Genomic DNA, 22105 nt, shown 5'->3' with positions numbered 1-22105 from the left:
TTAATATGTGGTTTTAAATTCAAATAGCACACAGGGCTAATTTTCTTGTATTTGCCCAAAAAATTAGGTTACATAGTTCATCTAATTCTCCCTCCACTTTTTCATGTGTGGGTGGTACTCCTTGTAGAGAGTACTTCTTTTCCATGACATTGAACTTGAACCTGACTGACCTTTCTATAATGAGTGAATTGAAAACATCTCCCTTTGGAATGTGGCTTGTAGATACTGGCTACGCCAGTTTTTCTGCATTTGATGAATTAAAGGGGCAGAGTCCTTTTCACAGACCTAGACCATAGGAGTTATTTAACAGGACAAAAAAGAATAAAAGAGAGAGAGAGAAAGGAAGGAAGAAAAGAAGCAAGGAACGAAGGAAAGGGGGAGGAAGGGAGAAAGGAAGAGAGAGAAAGAAGAAAAAAAGCTTTTAAAAGCTTATTACAGAGGCACTTCGCTTACTTAGAAACCTACCATTAATTTTAACAAAAAGTGATTAGGCAAAGGTTTGGGTTCTCTTGGGTGTGTTGGTCTTCTGTGGGTGGTAGTGTTAACCTTTTTTCCCTCCCCACCACCATTTAAATATTTAAGAAAGAGCCTGCCACTTTAAAGTTCCGCGTATTTCTAACAAATACTTAACAAAGATTCGGATATTTGTCTCCTTCAACTCAGATATTACGTCCCTCCTCCTCATTGTTCTTTCTCAAATCAATCCTCCCCCACCTAAAATCAAAGTTAAATTGAGAGGCACTTGGAATCAGAGCTACTGAATAATCAGTTAGCAGATTTCTTCTCTTATGCTTTCATAGCCCACGGATTCATGCTTCTTCATTTTTTTAAGGGGGAAAAATACAGAATTGATGGAAGACAGCTGAAAACAGTCAGCAGCGGAAAGTCCAGCACTACCAACATCTGATCTTAATCATAATATATCCTCTGTCTGGTTTGTCAAAATCTATCACTCAAGAACACCTTCAATGGACAGTAATTTGAGGTGTGGCTTATTAGATCACACGATCTTATGAATAATAAAAAGTTATGGAAAATTGCATCCAGGCCTGCTATCCAATTTTCAGTAGTGTCACCCACTTTATAGTAAGGCAGCATGTTTATGCATGATTTCTGTTTCATATGTATTGACTAGATCATTTTCTCTGTTGTCCTGAGAATTGATGACACACACTGTATTAAGAATGATGACCTCCACAAGGGGGATAACACTTCCTCTAGATTACACTATTGTCAAAACATATTGAAATTTTCTTTACACATGTTACTGCTGTATTTTTCTGCCTGAAAGACCCTGTTAAAGTGAAATCTTGTATTTTTTTTTGCTAAATAAGATCCGAGGGACAGGTGTTGAATTTTTCTTCTCTCCTAATACTTTTGTGGAATGACCAATGAAAAATAATAACATCATCCTTCAAAACAATCCCTGTCAGGACTGTGTCAACCCTTCAGGGCAATTTTGATAACCTTCTTGGAGGAATTTGCAAGATACAACTTCCTTTTGCGTGCTTAAGGATATCACTGTGTAGGAGCCAAGGAACTCCATTATGTATGGATTCTAATATTCTGATAGATAATAGGCAGCTGAAGGAAATCCAAATAGTGAAAAGCTTCGATGAAGATTGTTTTCTCTGCCACTTTCCCTGACGGAGTCTCACTGAGGGTGACATTATTCTTCACTGCACCCCCCAGCACACGTACACCTCCTTTTTAGGAATCTACACAGAGCTCAACTTGCAGTGATGTAACACCACTGCTGATACCATGGGTATGTGAAAATAGTGTGCAATATTACTTTCTCCCTTGCACTGGATGAAAATGCAAATCCACCTTCTGTGAGAGAGTGACCCCTTTGTGGCCAGTGACACTGCACAGCACACGTTGAAATGTCTTTGGACAGGAAAAAAAAAAAAAAAGCAAGACAATTATGGGGCCAAAATAAAACCAGGTTATTGATCCTAGAAAAGTGTCCATATTATTTTTGAAAATACCAAAGATAGGCGGAAAAAAAAAAGTATTATAAAATTACGGGATCATTTTGAAACAAAGTTGTAAATAAACATTAGATGAAACCTCCCATGTTTAAGTGTATTCTCATTCCTTCTCTGGTCATCTTTCCAAAGACTCTTGATATATAGTTGTCCCATGATAGTGGATGATGCAACATAAAGATGAAAGACTGATTGGAAATCCACATCTGAAGTATATGTGTTGTGCAGAAAAAAAAAGTAGCATATCAAAGACTAACTGTCAAGAGGCATTAAGAATAGAAAACAGAGATGTGTGAGAGGGAATTTTACGTTTTAATTTAATTTAATTTAATTTACGTGACTTTTGTATTGTAGCCCATTGAACTGACAGGAAATGAAGACAGTGCCTATCTGACTTGAGATATGTGAGGCTTGTAATTGAAATTAATTATATGTTCTTTACATTTTCCATTTCCCTTTTAAAGTTGGACAGGTGGGAATGCTTTAGCTCTTAGGTTACAGAGTCGAGTTCGAGCTCTGTAAATCCTTTACAGTCAACCCTCAGGCTTCCAGAGACCGCCTCCACCCCCAACCCCCCCAGCCAGTTCTGGTCTGAAACATTCCTTCCCGACCTCACCCTGCTTAAAATCAACTGGCCCCATCCCCCAGGTCAGGCTGGCTGGCTGCCCATCCACACATTTACGTCTGCCTTTTGAGTGTTTTCAGAAGACCATTAAATTGTGCCTTGGCAGGCCAGACACCTTCACCTTGCTCTGAGACCCAGGGAGAGGGGGTTATCAAATTCCCTCATCAGACAGTCCAAGCTTGAATTCTTGAGCCTGCAAAGAAGCTATGCAGTTGCACAAAGTAAGATGTTAGGACTTGTAAACATGTCATACAATATTATAATATGCCTGTGGGCACGGTTAAGTACAAAGGTTGGGCGGGCCTGGAGATACAAAGGCTGGCCTTTCTATGGAGCTGTCTTAACTTACATTATTTTTTAGAGACAGCACAATGAGTATTAACTTGCACAAAGAAGCTAACTCCCATTCTTAAACTAGCTGGCCCTACAGCGCTCTTCAAGAGGGCTGAAATTTCAATGGCTATAAAGTGGAAAAAAAAAAAAAAAAAAAAAAAAAAGCACAATACCCTTATCTGATGCTGCATAGTGATGGAAGGCTTTGTTCCCACCAAAAAGGGTTCTCATCCCCGCCCTGGTTCTAAGACTTTGACACCCTGAGTCCATTCAAAAACCAAGATAATTTGGGAAAAGAAGCAAAAGTTCTGTTTGTTGTTGGCCTAGCCTCCAAATCTTTGGGCAAATTGAAATAGACCTGGCTAGTCCTTTTTCTACCAAAGAGGACCTAATTTTCTTTCTAAATATTATTTTTGTAAGTATTGGAGAGTCCTGTGATTCTAGACAATTATGTCTAACCCCTGCCTATTGCTTAAGGCAGAATTAAGATGGAGTTGTGCATTGAGTAATAAGATCCACTTGCATCAACCTTATTTCTTGTCTTAGAGATGAGATAGAAATTGATGAATTGGAGGAGGTAGTGTAGTGTTTCCTTCCCCACCCCCTCAATCCCACCTTCCTTTCTTTTCTCACTCTCTTCCTTCCTCCCCACCTTACTGACTTCCTTCCTCCCTGCCTTACTGACTTCTTTCCTTCCTTCCTGATCTTCCTTCCTTCCTTCCTTCGTTCCTTCTTTCCTTCCTTCCTTCCTTTCTTCCTTCCTTCCCTCTTTCCTTTAGCACAGTACCATTTACCTTCTACGAGAAATCTGATGGAAATTAATCTACAACATGGTTCCAGACCGGAAGTACAGCTGTGCAGCAGAAAGGGGGCAATGGGAGAGGTGATATTTTATAACACAAAACAGGCAGGACTACTCTGGACAGAAGATAATGCAAACTAGCTTTGCTGGAAATGAGCTGCAAAATACCTTCATTTTCTACTACAGTGAAACCCTGATAAAATCACAACTGTTAAGGTCATACAGTATATCAGGTGGAATCACAGTCTTTAGAACTCCATTATTAATGCAGACAACCTCACAATCAAAGAGGATGAGAGCACAGTTTCCAGATGCCAATGATTTGATCATATCTTATTTGGCTGTTTACATTTAAATAATGTGACTGTATAAATTTAAATAATATGAACCACCAACAGATAGATCCCAGTGAAAAACTGCCCCTTCTCTGAAACCCTGAATGTACACTATACAGTGCCTTACAATCTATTTGAGCAGAGCTCATATTTTTAAAAATGGGGAGGGGATAAAAAGAGAGAGACTCATTTCTTCTGCCATTATGGAAATAAAAGGACTACCGCTTTAGTTCGTGGCTGGCTGTGCCAAGGAAACATGCAGTTCTCTAACCTCCGGTACAATGTACCCATAAGGTACCAAGCATCAAAGCATATTAAAAGATATTAACTGCATATTTGCTTATGAACAAGATAAAAAGCTGTAGGGCCTCCAGGTTCTCAAGCTGTGAGTGGAACAGCTTTGCAATTTGCCTGCAAAACTGCATTTTGATCTTAATGAATATAAAATGGCTGCCATTAAAAGTAAAACAGATTATTTCGGGTCTTCCAGGGCCCATAGCTCTTTGCTGGCCTTGGAGGGCCACTATGATCTTTCATTAAAATCTCACAGCAGGGCTCCCTCACCAGCAAATCAAGCCTTGCAGTCTAGGAGATTGGCTACATTTAAAAGTAATTTTCAGAAATCTACACAGATTTTCAATTTGGTAATGAAAGCCATAAGAGAATGCAGGCGGCATTTTGTCGAATATTGTTACTGATCCAGCACTCACATTCGTTAGAAATTAAACTGCCCCGTAACTATCACACTGATGGCAGCCTGCCATTTCGGCTGCGTTCTAATCTCCGTTTGTTAATGAGTAGCATGTGCTAATTGTTGTCATCCTTACTGCCGAGCAGTCCTTCCCTAACAAACATATTTTACCTGCTCAGAGGTGGAACCTTACGCTTTGTCACGGAGCAGGTTGGAGTGGAGTGTAGAGATTGCAGTTGTTTTGCAAAGGGAGACAGCCCAGTATTGTGAGACAAGGCAAGAGAGAATACGATCTGAAATTGGGTGCGTTTATATTATTTGAATCCGTCAGTTTGTTTTTCACTCAAGCCTAAGTTTTCTAAAGTCCTGGAGTCGGCAAAATGTTAATACTTTCGTGTTCCTCCCAAGAGCAGTTTGAACAAACCCACAAAATCTGAGCACAACGAAGGCGAAATCAATTGGAACTAAAATGAGGGAGAGGCTTCATGTAAGAAGGGATAACATACCAAGGACCTCACCTACTAGCCAGTCAGGGAGGCGAGCACCCCTCAAACCTGATGTGGACGTGGGACTGCTACTGGCTTTCAAAAGAAAGTTTGATTCTTTAACTCCATCATTTAGGTCCTAAAGGCTGGGAGGTGGAGGCCATTGCGTTACTCTCAAGTGGATAGTCCTAAGGGAATAATCATACGGACCCATGATAATGTGGTTCCAAGGAGAGCTTTTGCTAAGAAATCCAGCATCCTGACGTGTGCTGCAGGCAGACATTTGAAAAAAGAAAAGCATATGAAATAATTATGAATAAAACATTATCAAATAGAAGAAAATGTACATGAATGCGTTCTAAGACCAAATGGTATTTTTGTTTTTGTTTTTGCCTTTGCATGTCCTCTTACTTGATATAAGAACTGAGGAAAGTTATTTTTCTGAGATCCGAGAAACAAAAATGTCAGATTATGCTTCCCTATTGGAAAATGCATTCAATAAATTTTCTTTACTTGGCAATTCTCTTTACCTGGCACCTTTAGGGCAAAGCACTTCCCTGCACTAAAATGTGACGGGCAACAAGAACTGCTCTCTACGTTCTCTCTGACTGGATATAAATTCTTCCTGCAGATACAGAAAGAGTCTCCATTTAAAATAACAATTCTCCCTGGCAGAGCACTGGCAGCTACGAGAGCGCATCTATGCAAAAGATGTGTTTATTTTCAGAGGGCCAGAGAAGGCTTCCTGTGGTTCATGTAAGCGTGTCTTTTAGCTTCTCCAAGCATATGAGCAGTTCCTAGGTGCTCCTGGGCTACGTTCCTTTGGTTTCCACAAAGTACAATTTTAACTGGACTGCATGTCTGTGATTTTCGGGGAATGACACAGGAGCGCCTGAAAAGGTGCCACTGCTAATGTGTTTCAGTTTTTGAGGTGAAAACTCAGGCCAATTCCTTGTCTCTGTGGCCTCAGGAAACCAAAGGGAAATAGATAACAAACAACTTAGTAAGCAGTTTTGAATCTATTCCACATGTAGTTGCTATTCTAATTGCGGGAAACATTTTTAAATGCCCAAAGTGACATTATAGGAAATTCTGCTGAATCCTCCTGAATTCAGAAAGTTGAGACTTCTTTTATTTCACCTGTCGCCAGTTGTTCTAATATTCCTCTAAGAGCTTCCAGGTACATTTTGACAACTGTATATTGTAATGTCTCTTGTATCATTATTTTGCCATGTGCTAAATTGTGGGCAGAGGGAGGGTACATTACCAGTTTTGACTCTCAAGTATTAGAATATAACAGCTATTAATATCCCTCTAATTACTAGAGTGGGGGAAAAACTGCACTTTAGGTAATATAAGTTAATATAATTAGTCTTCAGATAATCAAGTTAAATTTTACTAGTGATACAAAGTATAATTTTTATTTGTTTCGTTTCAGAGAGATGCTTCTATGGAAACAGATATCATCTTTGCCTTATCACTTTTACTTTAGCAATTCTGTTGGGAAATATACATATGCATATACACACAGACTTACATATATATATATTACATGGAGAATTTTATTTTAACACAAATTCCCATTAAAGAACATTTGGCCGGGCTTTGTGGGTCATGCCTGTAATCCCAGCACTTCGGGAGGCTGAGGCAGGTGGATCACCTGAGGTCGGGAGTCTGAGACCAGCCTGGCCAACACGGCTTCAAGGCCTACATAAAATTTGCTTTTAAAAAAACTTTCAAAATATTATAGTCTCTGTTTTTATGAAGTAACCTTTTTATTTATCTGGTTTGATAATAAAACATACTAATTGAACACTAGGTATCATACGCTTGAAATATAGCATTCTAATATTTATCTTTTACTATTTATTAATACTTAGTGAATCTTGTACAGTCAGCCCCCAAGGGACAAATTTATTTAATTCCAAAAGTTAACTTGTAAATGTCTTTCAAATTTGTAATGATTTTTTCCACAGAAACAAGACTTTAATAGTAGTTTGGTTCCAAGTCTAGCCCATAGAAATCAAGTCTGTCATCATGTAGCTGAGGTAAAATCCACACTGCTTTGGCTGTCCTTTCGTCCCAAGAAATGGAAAACAATGACATACGAGGCGAGTAAAAAGTGAGACGAGTGGATAAGGAACTCACAGAAGGAAGATGTGAGGAGAAGCATCATTTCCTTTTCTCCTGTTCAGAGCTTGAGTTGTCCCTCCTCTGTGGGTAAAGAACCCAAGACCCAGGCCTCGACCCAGAAACCTTTGGTCCCCAGTACCCCCAAACTCTATAGCTCCCTGGTCCAAGTCTACACAAATCCACAAAGTTTTTAGTACTCCAATCAACCACTTCTCATTCATCTTCCCAGCCCTCTAATCAGATTCCAATTGATTTAACTAGATGTTAGGAGGATGAGCAGTAAAGAAAAATGAGAGGCAATGAAAACGTCACCTTTCCAGGTAGGCCCTTCTTTGGTTTTAAATAAGGCAGTTCAGTAATTCAGTGCATGGTCTGTACAACATGCATATCTAACCCATACAGAACACTGGTTAGTGGCAGCATTACTAGGGACCGACCGTCATCACCACCACCACACACAATCCTGCAACAGGAGTCTACCTATAACAAGGAACAGGAAATCCCTTATAAGGGGACCTGAGACGGGAACAATATATGTTGATGTCTGGGAGTTAGGACCACAGAAGATATTGCTGAATTTTCTGTGACATTTGTCCGGCTGCCTGAGACCCTCAACACTGTGTATGCTGCACATGCAGGAGAGCCTTCTATATTGAGCAGAAGGTAAATACACTTGCTGAGTGTCATTCTATGGTTTCAGCTTATTAGGAAGGATGAAAGACTCGAAATGACAATAAAAAAAATAGAACCCAACAAGAAATCTAGAAGAAAAAAATGTTGCTGCAGAACCAGAGAAAATTTGAATCCGATATCAAGAAGGTTAAAAGACATTTTAGACTGGTGGGGTAATGTACTCTATATCATCTACTTCCATGGATGATGACTAGTGAATTCCTATAAGGGTATTGACAACCTCCCTCTCATTCCATACAGGAGAAAAAGGATTTTCAGGATAGTCACATTGGAACAGTTTTATCATCTTTTCCAAGAGGCAGAGGAGAGAGGGTATAGTTGGCTCCCTGCCAAGGCATTCATGAGTTCATATTTCGATGTTATGAAACTAAAGGGAATGAACGGTTTTCCTGGGATAAAATGTGTGGAAAGATTCCACTGTCTTCTGTGATTATATGTGATAATCAATGCTGTCTTTAGGAGATACAGTCACTGTCCCTCTAGAGGGATGAAGACAAAGAAGGAAGCTGAAGGGCACAAGCATACAGGTGGTAGAAGTATGATATCTGCTGCCAGTTTTAGCCGATAACACAAGGAGGCTTTGGGAAATATGTAGGTGGTACAAAAGAGAATCTGCTTTTCCACAACATGGTTCTTGATAGTAGAAAGAGCGTCTTCTGCAAAGGGAGAAGTGGCTCTTTGAAGACTGGCAGCAATGCACAGGGCCAAAAATACCAAGGCCAAGCAAACTTAAATTTCAAGCCAAAAAGGCGCAAAATCTAAATAATGCTTTTGAATCCAGTATTAGACTATATCACTAGGTATTACTTGAAGAATATTAAATTGTAAATAAGTTAGCCAGGATTTTGCAGAAGAAAACACAAGAAAGATGGGCAGGAAAGGACCAATGTGTTTGTCCCGTATGTTCATATATAACAATTATCAGAGTGAGAATAATACAATGGGCCGGGCACGGTGGCTCACGTCTGTAATCCCGCCACTTTGGGAGGCTGAGGCAGGTGGATCACTTGAGGTCAGGAGTTTGAGAACAGCCTGATCAACAGGGAGAAACCCCGACTCTACTAAAAATACAAAATAAGGCAGGTGTGGTGGGGCATGCCTGTAATCCCAGCTACTTGGGAGGCTAAGGCAGGAGAATCACTTGAATCCGGGAAGCGGAGGTTGTGGTGAGCCAAGATCACGCCATTGCACTCCAGCCCAGGCAACAAGAGTGAAACTCCATCTCAAAAAAAAAAAAAAAAAAGAATAATACAGTGAATGTGTAACTTTAATACAAAAAGCTAAATATGATCCTTGACTTATATAGAGTCTTTGTCAGGTGTGGGCCTCTTCCCTGGTAGTCCTTCCCAAAACATATGTGATCCTTCCTAGTTTCCTTATTTCCAATCTGTTATAGACCAGGACTTTGGTACAATGCAAGAAGACTAAATTTTAAAAAGATTATAAAAGATACACAGTATTGAATCCTCAGTTTATAAAAGATTATAAAAAGATATACAAATTGAATCCTCAGTTTTTATTGTTAGATTTAACATACAGATAATTATTTTTGTTAATTGCTTTAAAAGTTCCTACATTTTCGCTCTCCATTTCTGCACTTATATTTCTGCAAACCAATCATAAAGTGCTCACAGACATACACTGCTCTATGAGTAACATTTTAGGTGGCCCCAAAGGAGTTTATCACAGGGATGTGGCTTTAGTACTCTATATCCAGGAAGAATGGATATGAACGGCCCCAATGAGGGCATATGCTAGAATACATGTACGTTAGGTTAAAAGGAGAATAAAGCTAAAGTGGTACTGTTTCAGAAAAGGAATGACTACCCTCCCTAGGCCTTCCTAATGCAAATTACAAAAGTAGTACAGAGGCAAGTTAAATGATTGAGAGGAAACTTTTCTCCTAAACATCTGCCAGAAGTCTCTTTCAAATGAAGACCCTCTGATAAGTTCTTGACCTACCTTCTGCCACTTGCATTCCTTTAGAAGGTTGAGAGATCAATTTGGAGAATTTTTACATGAATTTAATTTTGAATGAGGAGTGAGATTTGGTTAGTGAATTAAAAGTGATGAGCAACTCGGAAGGAAATGGCATGTCATCTTAGAGCTTGTTATTTTCACAGGAAACTAAATCTGGACAGAGGCAGTTATCCTAGAGTTTAGGAAAACAGTCATCAAAATAGAGAAAATGGAGAGATGATTTCATGACTAAATAATTTTAAAAGGAAAATAAGACTATTTTTAAAATTCAGACAAAATAATCACAGATTATGCCAAAAAGATATAACATGAAAGGGACATTCTTTTCCTCTTTTTAAAGCTATTGAATGCAGAATATAAAAGAACATATATCCAAAATGGAAGGGTGAAAACATGATGGGTAACGAATATAAAAAGTGCCGTAAGAATATTGTCAGGAGGGTTAAAGCTTGACTTTAGGCTGAAAAACTGCCAAGGACAACAGAAAGCTATTTTAAGCTCTGTTTGTGAAGAAGAACAAAGGGATAGGTACATTGATTGGGGCACACAGCAAAATGTTAACAGATGTCACAGAGAAAACAGAACTATTCAACTCCTATTTTGATTCTATGGTCTCTATCAGGAAGAATGATCTTCAAACCCGAGAGGGCAAAGCAAACAGAGTTAAGAATGAACTGAGGCCCAAGATAAGTCAAGACATACTAAAGTATAACCTAGTTGCTTCAGATGAGTTCAAGGCTCCAGGCCAGACAAATTATCTCTCAGGTTACTGAAAGAACTGAAAAAATGGTCCAGATGGGATTGTGGAAACCCTCCCAGTAATTTTTTAGAATCACAGTCTAATTATGATTGATCAGGGATTAGTGTGGGCTATAGAAAAAAAGCTTTCGATTTTTCAAAATCAAACAACTATCCAGAACATATCCCTAGCAAAATTCTGGACGGATTTTCACAAGCATGGGTTGTCTGTGCTAAGAGAAAGAAGTGGCAATCACCTTAAGTGAGCAAAGGTCTACTCAGGATTACACCAATTTCTCTCTCCTCCCCATCTCTCCCAACCTCACTCCCTTTCTTCATTTCTTTCTCTTTTTTTTTCTTTTGCTCCCTTTCTGTTTTATAGAATGACTAGCCAAATAGTTGGGAGAATGGCTGTCAGTTTCATCAAGATATTTAATATATTATTGCATAACACATTGGTGGTGGACCAAAAAAAAAAGAGGGGGCTTATGTAATTAGGGTGACTCAAACTTGGTTAAATAAATGTTCCCAAAGAACACTTGTTAATTAATCGGGGGCAATCTGGAGAGTTCGCTAGTGTTTTGTGCCCTTTCAACTTTATTTTACTCCTTTGTTCTTTTCTTTGCTCTTTCTCTTTTTGTACATAGCTTTACTCTGGGACTTGCATATTTCAAGAGAGTATATGCTCTAGTGTTTGTCTCAGTCAGACTCCACAAATAAGTATGTGGTGCCCACTCTGTATGAATCAGATGGGCCCTGGCAATGAGGGCTTGGGAGGAGTCAGGTCATAGCAAAACTTAACGCCAAATGGAGAAGTAACAGCAGACACACATTCTCTCTCTCTTTCTCTCATACACACACACGGTGTAGACATTTTATGAAGAATATGTATTATTAAAAATTATTAATAACAAAATATGAAGTTCTAGTGCTTCAAGTTCCCTTGCTACTTAATTTTTCATATGTATTATTACCTGACTTATTTCTAACTTTCAATGTTCTCTTTCTCTCTACTTTAATTTTTCCTCTACACATTCAACAGATGTGCTTCATTTTATGGATGAAATGAATTTCTGTAAAGTCGTGTGATCTTTTTCTCAGTAAATGAAATATTACATTAAAGATACTAGGAAAGTTTCCTTTTAAAGGAACCTTATGCCAAATTGCTGTGTAAAGCAAATAATGACCCTATAACCAATCTCTCTCTAAATCTAGATTTCCATATATCAGGTCTGACTTAAAAAAAGATACATCTGTACTTTATTTTTACATCCGTCTGCTAGCTGTACTGTAACATAATAGTATGCCAATTTGAAATACCATAATTTTTACACTTTTTCAGTTCTCACAATGCAATCTTACAAAATGTATTATTTTCCATATCATACTCATTGCTTTCTTTTCCTTAGTAGAACTTTAGACTTGTTTTTTTCCGTGCTGAGGTTGCAGAGGTTGGCAGAAAGCTACACAGTCACAGGCATCCTATATAGAGCAATTGTAATGTGCTGTGTCTGGTGTGAAGTACTTTATATGCATTCTTGCATTTAATTTTTAAAACAGACTTCTGAGATATGAACAATTATCTTGACCATTTTACACATTAGAAAACTGAGGCTCAGAGAAGTTGAACTTCTACATGTGTTCAAGTTGTACTCCAATTCACATCAGTCGACTTTAATTTTTTCCAGTTTTACTGAGGTATAGTTGGCAAATAAAAATTGTATACACTTAAGACACACAATATGATGTTTTGATATATGTGTACATTATTAAATGATTACCACAAAAAGGCTAATTAATATATCCATCATCTTGTATAGTTACTTTTGTTTGTGTGTGGTGAGAACACATACCCATGCACACACACATACATACACACATCACATTTTCTTTATCCGTTCATCTGTCCATGGATACTTAAGTTTCCATACCTTGGCTATTTTGAGTAATGCTGCAGTGAACATGGGAGTCCAGATATCTCTTAGAGATGCTGATTTCATTTCCTTTGGATATAAACCCAGAAGTGAGATTGTTTGATCATACATAGAGTTGTGTTTCTTGTTAACGGCTGTATCAATTTACCTTCCTACCAACAGTGTGAAACTGTTTCCTTTACTCCATTTCCCCACCAACACTTGTTATCTTTTATCTTTTTGATCATCACCATTCTAACAGGTATGAGATATCTCACTGTGGTGTAGAGTTGCATTTTCCTGATGATGAGTGATGTTTACTTTTTTTTTTTCTTTTTTTTTTTTTTTTTGAGACAGAGTCTTGCTCTGTCACCAGGCTGGAGTATAGTGATGCGATCTCAGCTCACTGCAACTTCTATCTCCCGGGTTCAAGCAATTCTCCTGCCTCAGTTTCCCGAGTAGCTGAAACTACAGGTGAGCACCACCATGACCAGCTAATTTTTGTATTTTTAGTAGAGACAGGGTTTCACCATGTTGGCCAGGATGGTCTCGAATCTTGACCTCATGATCCACCCGCCTTGGCCTCCCAAAGTGCTGGGATTGCAGGCATGAGCCACCGTGCCTGGCCTGAGCATTTTTTTATATATCTGTAGGCCATTTGCATGTCTTCTTTTGAAAAGTGTCTGTTCAGCTTCTTTACCCATTTTTAAAATAGAGTATTTGTTTTCTTGCCACTGTGTTGAGTTTTTAAAATATTTTGGATATTGAGGCCTGGCATGGTGGCTCATGCCTGTATTCCCAGAACTTTGGGAGTCCAAGACAGGAGAAATGCTTGAGGCCAGGAGTTTGAAAACAGCCTGGGCAACACAGGGAGGCCCAATCTCCACAAAAAATAAAAATAAAAATAAATTAGCCAGGCGTAGTAGCATGCACCTGTAGCCCCAGCTACTCAGAAGGCTGAGATGGGAGTATCATTTGAACCCAGGAGCATAAGGTTGCAGTGAGCTATTATGGCACCACTGCACTTCAGCCTGGGTGACAGACCAAGACCATGTCTCTAAATACATGCATACATACAAACATACTTTGGACATTGACCCCTTATCAGACGTATAGTTTACAAATAGCTTTTCTCCTTGTCTCTTCACTCTGTTGATTATTTCTTTTGCTGTGCTGAAAATTTTCAGTTTGATTTAATCCCACTTATCTACTTTTGCTTTCTCTTGTTTTTGGGGTCATATGCAAAAACTCATTGTCCAAAGCAATGTCAAAAACTTTCTTCCTGCATTTTATTCTAGAGGTTTTTAAGTTTCAGGTCTTATACTTAAGTCTGTAATCTATTGTGAGTTGATTTTTGTATATAGTGTTGCACAAGGGTCTAATTTCATTCTACTGCATGTGGATATTCAGTTTTTCTAACACCGTTTATTAAAGTCTATCCTTTCCTCATCGTGGGCCCTTGTTGTCAGCCTAACTTTAGATCCAAATAGTAACTACTTTTCTACATACCCTCTTTTTATTGGTATAATGAACATTAAGAAAAATTGTGTTCTCACAATAAGTGATAAAACTTTTGGTGGAAGTTGGTGGTGAAAATAACATTTTCATGACAGTCAAACTAGATTCTAATAATCTTTCTGCTATCAGTTTCCAGGACAAGACAGTTGCTCAGGCCTCAGGTTTTCCATCTGTAAAATGTAATGATTGAGGCCTCCTCTGACAAAAACACTAAAGTTCTAAGGTCCTGGTAAGATAAGACATTGCACATACTGGATGCACTTTTAAAATTTAACGTTTTTTTCTGACTAGAAAGTTAAGTCCAGATTAACAATATTTGTATCACAAGGAAACCCTTTCACTGGCTAACTAAAAATTCAACAATTTTAAAAGAGAAAATGGACAGAACAATTAATTCTGCCTTTGTAGCTGCTATAGATCAGGCTGCTATAAATCTACAAATAGCATTGCTGTAAAACCAAAGATTCTTTTTTTATCCCTGAGAAAAATAAAGTAATACAGCTATAATCTAGGATCTAAGAGGGCAGATTCAGATCTTTACTGATCTGGCCAGATCACTGGTTTTGAAAAAGCATGAAGAGTTTCCAAGGTGAAGTTTTGACCCTGCCCCTGTCCATTGACTAAGTCAGACACCACTCACAACATGCACTTTGTCCCTAATACATCAGATCATAGGCCTTCTCAACTTTGTGAGAAATAACTTCCGATTACCTCTCTTTTGCGTCTTTTCTTTTATGATCAAGGTGACTTATAAACAACTGCAATAAAAATGATTTTTTTCATAAGCGTCTTCTCAATAATGTCTGTGAAAAAGCAGAGAGGCTCAAAGATACGTGACATTCACAGATTTTGCCCCTGAAGCCACAAAATCCACACGAGCAATTTCTTCATTTGACCAAAATGAATGGTCATCACAAAAACAAATGTAACTTTGGTATCCCTGATTTGGCTGAGACAGCTTAAGGGCTCAAACTTAATAGACTTTTTCTGACCGATTAGGATCTCAGCGCAGGCTGCATCATCCTGTCAGGGCCGATAGCCAAGTCCAAACCACAGGCACAAAGCTGCCCTTGATCCATGACCTTAGCAGACAAAATAACAGGCTGCCGAATGTCATCAGACTCTCAAGGAAAGAACTTTGAACACATCGTGCACTTTGCTTGGTGATCTTTTACGGAAGACAATTAAGAATAGGTTGATGCTTAAACAAAATGCCTAAGAGTAAAAGCACATTTCTATATTCCAAAGGCCCAAGAAAAGCTGTGTCTAAGAAGGGATTAACTGCTATCAGATGATATTACGACTGGATTAATGATGTTTCACATTCACTATACTTTTAAAAAAGAGAGGGGAAAAAAGAATAAAAATCTTTTAAGGAGCAGATAAGTGATTTCTATAAACCTTAAAAGCTAAAAGAAAACTCATTTTTAAAAAGAGAGTCGTTATAATAGTGTATTTATTCTAAATCCTTAATTAGGGTATTTTTTTCCCTTAAAAACAGCCTTACATTTCAGGTAAATTTCTGTTAACGTAGTCTGTGAAGTGTGAGAAGAGTGTGTGTGTGTGTGTGTGCGAAAGACACAGAGAGAGAGAGTGCGAGAGAGAGAGAGAGAAGAGAAGTGGTCTCTTGTCTCAATGTTTTATATTCTACCAGGTATTTTAAACCATTCTTATTGTAGACAATTGTTTTTGTAATAGATATACTAAAGGTGATCATTTTATTTTATTGCTAGACACTGCTGACTGAAATATTTCTCCAGATGAAAGTAATTACTATGACTATATTACTTTTCTAACCTGTTCTGTGTATTGTATCCAAGGTATTCACAGTATAAAATTCTGTTACCATGTTTTAAAAAAGTCATATGATGATGTGCTCTGACCTTACCTATATAAGGATGTATATTTATCCTTATAAAACTACACTGGTTTTTTGTTTGGTTGTTTTTTTGTTTTTTACTGAATGTATCCACATGCACAGAGGTTGCAGGAACACTCTAACCTTGGGTAGAAATATAAAGGTAAGAAATATTGAATAATGCAATAGCCAACATCAGTATTATATGCAAGGAAATGAAACAAATCATTTTATGTCAATAATAATAAATAAAAGCAATCCATATAATATTCTAAAAAGGAAGAAAGGATAGAAAAAAGGAAGGAAAGATAGAAAAAGAAAGAAAAGGAGAGAATAAGCAAAGAAGAAGGAACAGAGAGAGAGAGAGAGAAGAAAGAAGGAGAGATAAAGAGTAATCAACAAACCACAGCTGATATCAATAAATTCCACTTCACCAATAAATTTTTGTCAGGCCTTCCCTATTACTAATATTTACATATTTGAAATCATGTGTTACCTACCTTTACTCTAGAATTCACTCATGCAGATAGAACTGCACTGTATTTAGTGCTTTTATTTGGAAATATGATCAAAGAAAAACATTACTAAAAAATAATGTGTTAGCTTTTTGTTTTGACCAACTATTTAATCATCTGGCAAATTCTATAGAAGGTTTCATGTCCTAAAGTTGCAACCAGACAGAATAGCATCATTAGATCCAGAACCACAAACTACAGCAGCAGGGCATGTGAGGCGATGGTAGTTGAGTTTCATAATTGAGAAAAGAGATCTTCTTTTTCCCTTGATTTTTCTTCACATACTACAGTTTTCCTATCCTGCCACCTGCCACCCCATGACCCCACCCTGTGTCCATGAGGGTGTGGGTGTGTGTGTGTGTGTGCACGTGTGTGTTTTGAGAAAGTCATCCAGTTCTCCACAGGGATTTGGTATTGATCCCAGAAGAAGGTAGGAGACAGCAAATGTCAGCTACCAAGTTCAGAGAAAAGTCGTGCTTTCAGAGGCACATATCAGACATTTGTGGACCTGACCCGAACTTCTCTCATGACCTCCACTGAACCAGATTGTCACCTCTCAGGAGACAGACAGAAGCTTCCCACACCTGAGAGTCATAGTATGTTCTGATTTTTTCCTTTGCTTTTTTTTTTTTTTTTTCACTTTTTAATTTTACTTAACTGAAAGCACAGACGATATTGTCCTGGGTCAAATTCCTCAAAAGGTCTGGCTTGTTGGAGTCTTGCCAATGTTACTGCCAAGAATTCTAAGAGCCATATTTGCTGCTGGAAAAAAACGAAGATGTTAATCCACAAAGCAACTAATGGACACTCCAGGTCAGTCATTCGAAAGTCCTCAGTGCTCTCAGGGTGTGCGCTGTATCCCCAAAGTCCTAAAACCATGCTGGCAATTGATGGACGTGCATGGAATGCTCCTTCCGAACCCTCAGTCTTATAAGAAACAATGTTTAGTAGGTGATGCTAGCACACCAGGCTCCAGCATTTTATGAAATCTGCTTGCTTCTACACCAAAAACCATAGAAAGTGAACAACTTCACAATTGCTTCAATTTGTAAGAATTAAGACGCTAATTCACCTCAATCTAAAATAAAGCTTCTTCAAATCTGGTCACTCTCACTGCTGCATAACTCCTGCTAGTTGCAGAGTTCTGCACAGCTGCAGCGAGAAATGTGTTTGTTTATGTGCTTATGAGCGATTGGAGTTTGAGGCTTGAGAGGGAGATCTGGGCAGAGTAAGCGGCAGTGAGGCCCTCTTTGAAGCTTCAGGAATAGACAGAGCCTGTGAAGGAGTGTGAAGAGATAGGAGCCAATGGCTCAGGTTGAACCCATGGCATATCCTCTCCAGGCAGGAAGAAGGAGGGGGAGAAACGTGAAGCAGAAGTGGTGGCTTAGCAGGAGCAGTTCGTGTCTCAGAGGCTAAGGGTTGCCCTAAGGTTCCAGCATGGCAGTGCTGCAGACAGGTCAAAAGCATGGCCTGGAAAAGTGATCACTGGCCACTGGGACTAAGGCAAGGTCAGCTTCAGTGGCATGGCAGGCACAGAGATGAATGCAAGAAGGTTAGGGATAAACTGAATGTGAGAGTACAGAAGTGGTATATCACTCTTTGAGATGTTGGGAAGTGAAAAAGAGGAGTAATGTTCCCCAGAAGAGGCAGCAGGGTCAAGCAAGGGGCATGATTTAAAGTGCAAATTATTTGTACAGAAACACATTAAAAATCTATTTGTAGCCAGGATGGACTCCATATAAAGTGAAAAATAGTTGCATAACTATACATTAAATATTTTAAAATACTTATAAGTCATAAAGCATTATGATATGAATACGATAGAAAAATTTAGTGAAGCAAAGGATGCTGCTTTTGAAGTTTCCATACTTCTCTCATTTATCCTTCCAAGGTCCTAGGAAGATCTATTTTTATTTCTATTTTAAGGATGAGGGTAAATAATCTGCCCTGGGGTACAATTAGTTAGTGGTGGGGGTGGGGCCTGTGTCTTCTGATGCTTGCTGGTCCCCTTTTTTCCTTCTATATACTTCAGTAGAAGAAAGAATGACTGAAACTTACTTTTGTATCAGTAAGTTTGATCAAAACAGCTGATGTTTTATGTAAACAGATTTTTCTATGAGTAAACCCACAACAGCACATCTTAGCTTTATCTGAAGAGTGTTAAACTACCACCAGCAAGCTCAGAATAACTTCCCCTTATTCCAACTGCAAAATTTGTGCCATTCCCCTATCTATCTAACACAAACAAAAGCAGGAAAGAAAGAGTATACCTATTGCCCACTCCAATATTTATCTTCTATGTGACATACATAAAGACAATTAATTTTCAAAGATATCAGTCTTTCCTACACATCTTAAGATTGACATACACATTTCAGGTTTGCCAGCATAATTATATCAACTTTTTTTGTGCCAAAAAAGTAAGATTTTTATAAAGGATAATTAAGCAAGCTAATATAGCAATAAGTGGAATACACAATAAGAATATGTACTAAAATATCTGCTTTATGCAATACAGAACTGGTGTTTCAGGAGATTAACAATTATGATTGCCAGTCCTCTTCTGATTCTATAACACTCCACACAATCTTTTTTAAATTACTTTATTAACCTTTCCTCCTAGCACAGAAGTGCCCGATTATAGATAATATTTCAAAATCATCTGAGGTATAAGTGTGTTTGATTTGCTCGGTAATTATTTGTCTACTTTATTACATTGGCCAAGCACACAAGTTCCTTTGACCAGCTTTATTTCAAGTCCAGTTAAGAACAGGGTCATATCATTTTGTGGATCACTCCCTTTGGGCCCAATGTACATGAAATTTTCATATTGAAGACAGGGACGGTGCATAGAAACAGTACCTTTTAAACATGGAGAAATAATTTGCTGCCCTGTCATTAAAGGTTTAAGGCCCCAGACTTAATGGGTAGAACGTTGTTCACAAGTGAAAGGAAGGTGTTTACTCCTCGCATGACTGGGATACAGGGCATTTAAATCTGAGCATGCAAATGTCTATTGATGAAGTCTAAAAGCTTATCACTCCCACCCCTCTGGAGGCCTTACCCAGGGTCTTTATAATCTGTCCCTCATCATTCATACTACCCAGGACAACACTTCTATTTTAATCTGGATCATGAATGCATATCTGGCATGTATTTTGACTCACAGAGGATAGAAAGGAATGGGGAGGGGAAAACCACAAGGGGAGATCACAGACCTTCTCCTTGTAACAGGGATCTGGAGAGAAGAGGTAACGTCTGAAAATCACACTGGGTTTTGCAGAGGGAAAGTTTGCCTGTTCCAACTTTACAACTCAGGGGCAAATGAAACTGATACTTATGTGTTCTTAAAGATGAAAATGTAATGAGATGAAACACGGTGCACTGCTTATTCTTTAGGGCCACCACCTGGATAAAAGCACAAAGCCGGAGGACTCTGTTTATTGTCCACAATCAACAAATCCTGAAATTTCCATATGTAGCAGGATTCGAGGGTTCTGTTAGTAATACAGGATATGGCTGGTCAGCTCAGTCACCCATGGAATTACAGTGTCGGGCATGGATGCCAGTATTTTAGACCCAAACCGAGCATAAAAAACACAAAGTAAAATTCAGTGTCAGCACAAAGTTGACAGCGAATGATTATAACAGCTTCGAAGCTTGAAAAAGAGTGTAAATAACTAGGATCCCCTGCGGGCTCACTCAGCCTGCATACATAACAACCGTGATGGACAGCCTCCGTGGTAAAGTCGCGGGAAACGAGACACTGGAAAGATGCAAAAATTCCGCCAGCAAAGAGCCTTAACTGTCACCTTCCTGACTAAATCAGCTACTTTCATATAGGGAGAGAAACAGTGCAATAGGGACGCCTTTGGAGGGCCAATTGCCCTTTGCCTAGGAAGCAGGAATGTTAATTATCAGTTCTTCTGTGGTTATCAAGGTGCTGCAAACCCACCAGCGTTTGCACTTTGCGAACACTCCTCTCTCTGATCTTTAATCCTTAGTGCTTTTAGTCCACAAAAGATTGTTATTCGGCACAACTGTGCTCATTTATAGAATGTAAAAATAAAGGCAAAAAAAAAAAAAAAAAAAGAGAACTATCTCCCATCCCCAATTGAACTGTTAACTTCATGGATTGCTTTAACTGGCAATTTAATTTTCTTTTCATTTTATACGCATATGAACGCAAACATGCACACATGCATACCTTCATCAGGCAACAAACGGTTTCAAACCCTGAAAAACAAGTGCATCATGGCATGTGGCCTTCAGCCTGGTATGACACATATCAGCTTTGTGAGTATAGAGCTTCATCGTCACTTGTACAGTACTTACAGACTCAAAGGAGAAAAGAAAGCAGCTGAGGTCTTCTGCACACACCTAGCTAACACTCCACAGGTTTGTAATTCATTTACAAGATAATTAATCAATTAGCAAATGATCCCTTTCCCCTCTGTTATTTATGCTGAATAAGAATTGCATCTCCAAATGAAATGGCAGACCACTTGTATTGAAACTTTGCCCTTCAAACACATTGGTCTTATTTATCTGAATTGAGCAGATGCTTTGCAATGCCAGCCCATTGTAACTGGACTGTTTGCTATTAGAACCTGAGTAAGATTTAAGCTAAACAGAAGAGCATAAATATGACATCTTATAGACATTCATGATGATCAACTGTGCTGTATCATCGCCAGCCATTGCTACTTATTCACATAGGAAAAGAGGGAGGAAATACACTTGACATTGCTAAAAGGGGAACTATAGTCCCTGGAAGGACAGGTGAAGATGGGGCTTACACAGTTATTGGCTCTAGAGTGCAACTCTGGGGTCTTAAAATGCAACTAAATTGCTAAGATGTATATATCCTGTTTATAGGCTCAACAATTCTTACTTCTTTCAGAGCTCCATATCATACTTGGCACCTCTTTGGAAAAGCAAAGATATCAGGCAGTTTCTTCTTAGGGACCAGGGTATTTATCAGATCTCCCAGATAACCATCACTAAGGGGAAGGTCTGACAAGAATACAAATCCTATCAGATCACACTCCTTTGTGAGACTGGTCAAAAGAAGACATGGCTGTATATATGCATCCCCTTTACATCTCTGCGCCTAGAGTGACTGCACCGTAAAATATGAAAGTTGAACGAGGTGATTTTTTTGGTTCCTGGTACAGCTACATTACTAGGAATCTCTGCATTTTTCTATATTAACAGCACTCTTAGGTGAGATAACAGAAAACTCTTTCACTCTAGGCAGGGGAGGGGTCTAAAATATTTCAGAAGAAAAGAGGAAGGTCCCCAGAATTATGCAGACACTTAAGCAGCCAAGTGAGCAGAGTCTGTTTCTGCTGCTGGGTTTTTAAGTCAACAATTATGTATTAAATTACATCTTGTACACAGAACAACAAAGGCATTTTTGGTCCATTTTTACAGGTGAGAAAATGGGTCAGCTATGTAAGACTGAACCTCAGGTGCTCAGACGACAGAAAAAT

General features: G+C 38.6%; 1 long non-coding RNA gene across 1 annotated transcript in view; it reads right to left on the bottom strand.

Moving 5' to 3' along the window:
- Positions 1 to 22105, bottom strand: part of LOC103220217 (uncharacterized) — a 184660-nt gene that overhangs the window by 51739 nt on the left and 110816 nt on the right. The window contains exon 5 of the long non-coding RNA XR_005243345.2: positions 12738 to 17372. This is a non-coding gene — a long non-coding RNA (uncharacterized lncRNA). The remainder of the gene's footprint in view (positions 1 to 12737; positions 17373 to 22105) is intronic.

Source organism: Chlorocebus sabaeus, chromosome 14, assembly GCF_047675955.1.
Source record: "Chlorocebus sabaeus isolate Y175 chromosome 14, mChlSab1.0.hap1, whole genome shotgun sequence".
NCBI lineage: Eukaryota > Metazoa > Chordata > Mammalia > Primates > Cercopithecidae > Chlorocebus > Chlorocebus sabaeus.
The sequence above is the reverse complement of the archived record's forward strand: the minus strand, read 5'-3'. Positions and strand labels throughout refer to the sequence as shown.